At 38.5% G+C, this 3,151-nt stretch overlaps 2 pseudogenes; both read right to left on the reverse strand.

Moving 5' to 3' along the window:
• Window positions 1–553: 553 nt before the first annotated feature.
• On the reverse strand, window positions 554–1,740 carry LOC149199432 (serine/threonine-protein phosphatase 5 pseudogene; annotated as a pseudogene).
• A 319-nt stretch (window positions 1,741–2,059) lies between these two features.
• LOC149199433 (protein FLX-like 2 pseudogene) lies at window positions 2,060–2,741 on the reverse strand (annotated as a pseudogene).
• Window positions 2,742–3,151: the final 410 nt, after the last annotated feature.

Consider the following 3,151-nt stretch of genomic DNA (forward strand, 5'->3'; position numbering starts at 1 on the left):
CACATTCTGTTGGTGGTTTACAACATCCAGACTTCAACCACAACACAATATCGAAACACACTAATACGTTGGAAATTAATTTATGTGCCTATATATAAATCGATACATAATTACAAAATGAGACTCGTTGTGTCTACTCGACTTGATCTTCTAATTTAATGGCCTCTGATCCATCATATTCCATAGGCTTACAAAACAATAACTAAAATCTAATCTCTCCCCCCTCTGTTACATTCTTCGAATATATCTTTTATACCCAGGATTCTGAACCAATTATGATTCAGTTCCACCTTTTCCTCAACTAGATCTTGATATCCCCAACGACCCACAAACCTCTAACTAACACCTAAATTAGGATTTCTTATCCCTACAAAATCTCACCAGACTAGATCTAATCAGATTCTCAAACATTCGAGAACACTTACAATTCAAACTTATTAATAACTTATAAAAAATACATTTAATCGACCCTAAGAAACCAACTTCCTAGTAATACCAACAACCCCCTAATCTAACATAGATATAATTTGGTACTTGAGCCAATGCTCCTGCATTAGACTTCCACACTTGAAAACTCATGATCATGTGCTTTCAAAAAGAAAAATTTTCCTCCTGGATCCCAGACTTTGTTCTGGAGTTGTCCATATGCTCTGCTCCTCCATTTCTGTTGCATGTCAGTTGCTTCCTGCTTCATCTTCCTTCTTTGGTCACAATAGTTTGGAGCTGAGAAAACCGTAATAAGTTTGCCATCATGTTCAATTTCATAACCTTCCTCTTTAACTTCATGAGACCTGACTACCAGCTCAAGATTGTTTTCTTGGAGAAACCTTTTGGTCACATCTTCTCCAAAAGACAAACCAACATCTCGTTTGTTGGGCCCATGCCCTTTACGAGGTTGTGGATCACTCTAAAGTATTGCACACATCAGACCCTCTTCAGGTGGCTCTCGGAATCAATCAATTTCTTTGAAATCATCCAGTTTTATACCATCAACATTAAAAAGACCACCATGGACAACAAAAATCCTGTCATTGAGGACATGAGCCAAAGGCAAGTAGTAAAACACTTCAGCAAAAAGCTCAACCATGCTTTCACTATACTTGGACTTTATTTTTCCCTCAAAACCATAAATCTTGTTCATACTCCTGCTTTCATGATTTCCTATTGCAAGATAGCGTCCAGTTGGACACATACACTTGAATGTGAATAGCACAAGTATGACTTCAATTGAAAATGGTCCTCGATCAACCAAATCACCATTAAAAAGATAAGGATTTTCCTCCAAGGAAGCCCATTAATCTAAAAGATGTTCAAAAGGTCATAATTCTGACCATGGATGTCACCACAAATAGTGAATTGCTTTCCATTCAGAATATTGATGTCAACCAGCGATGGCATCGCCTCCAACAAATCCTTTACTTGCAATAATATTTGAAATGCATACCTTCTATGTATAGTTTTCTGATTCTTGAAGTCATCCATCATTTTCTTTATAAATTCCAATGTTACATTTTCTCCTTCTATTCTAGCACCAGCATACTAGGGCTCTAACTATATTGAACGAAAATCAATGGAATCCACAACAGAATGATTCTCAAGATCATTCACTGAGATGGCCTCAATAAGTCTAACTTTTTGGACTGTTGTCTCAGTCTCTTTAAGCTTCTTGGTGGCATCAGGATCATTTGGACAAATTGTCTTAACTTGCTGAAAACCTTTTAGTACTTGACTGATCACCATTTCTGATGCTGCCAACCTTTGCCTTCTGGTATGCTTCAACATCAGCTTCCTTATGTTCTCAATCTCTGTTTCCAGTAGATCTTCTTACTGGTCTTCTTCATTAATTCTTCCTTCCTGCTTTAGCTGGTTGGTGCTGTCTAAGTGCATCTTCCTTTATTTCACACATTCAGACTATGTGTCTCCTTTCAACAGTATTTCAACCTGTTGTTCTGGATTTTCTTCTTTCATCAACACTTCAGTGTGTTGATTTAACTTCTTCAAAGAGTTTTCAAGCTTTTCCTCCGCATCAACTATTCTAATAATGCTTCCTTGCCTTGGTTCACAGTTGTGAACTTCTTCCTCTACTTCTGCTTCCTTTACTACTTACAGCCTTTTCATACTCAAATGCAGCCCTTCCACATTGAAGCTCCTACCTTAAGCTCTCTACTTCTATATGCATAGCAGGAATCTGTTGAACTTCTGCATGGGCTCGCTGCAATTCTTGATTTAGCTATTGCACTTGCTCATTTAAATCTTGTCTAGCTGATTGAAGACTCTGTGCATCAGAACGAGCTTGTTGCAACTCTGCCTTGATAGATTCAGTAGCCCGAAGATCTGCCTCCATATTTGCAATTTTGTCCAAAAAACTTCTAATTTGCTGATCCTTATCATTCTGCATAGCTGCAATATGTGAATGCAATCACTCCAGTTCATGTTGAGACATAACAAGATCTTGTCTCAAAGCTCCATGTGTTGTAGCTAACCTTTGATTTTCTATTGCAGGCCTTTGCATCTCCACACTTTGTGTTGTAAGCTTATGTTCCAACACTTCTGGCGGTGGTAACATATCCAAAGGATGATGACCTGCAGGAGGTCCCATGGCTGGACCATATATCTCAGGCCCCATGCCTGGGCCTTGAAGGTGTCTAGCAAAAGGGGGTGGCATGCGACCTCTACCAGCCATCTCTTTGTCTCTACAAATTCCTCTCCCAGTCGATTGTGACAAGGACTGAGGAAGAAATGTGGAAGATATCTTGCAGTATTCATTAGGTACTGGTGCTTTTATCCATTTCTTGAGTAAATCTAGCTCCTTCTCCCATACATTAGCTTCTTGACGAAAGCTTCTTTCTTCTTCTCCTTGATCCTGTTGTTGACTTCTTGTCATTGTTAGCTCTTCTTCCTTTTTTTCGCCTTTGCTAGGTGAATTTTTGCTTCATGTCTTCTTCCTTGAGGTATCTTTTTCAGGTTGATCAACTCAACATCTCCCATGGTTGACTCAATCATGCCTGTCATCATGATAGCATCATGATCTTTTACTATGTTTTCAGATAACATAGTCTCTTCTTCATGAACTTCTTTGACAATCTTCATTGGTTGTCCTTTCTCACCTGCATAATTGACATTAACACTTGAATTAGTATTACAAATATGA

This window comes from Pinus tabuliformis, chromosome 2_1 (assembly GCF_031772625.1).
Source record: "Pinus tabuliformis cultivar Carrire ecotype Pingquan chromosome 2_1, CPIR1, whole genome shotgun sequence".
Classification (NCBI taxonomy): Eukaryota; Viridiplantae; Streptophyta; class Pinopsida; order Pinales; family Pinaceae; genus Pinus; species Pinus tabuliformis.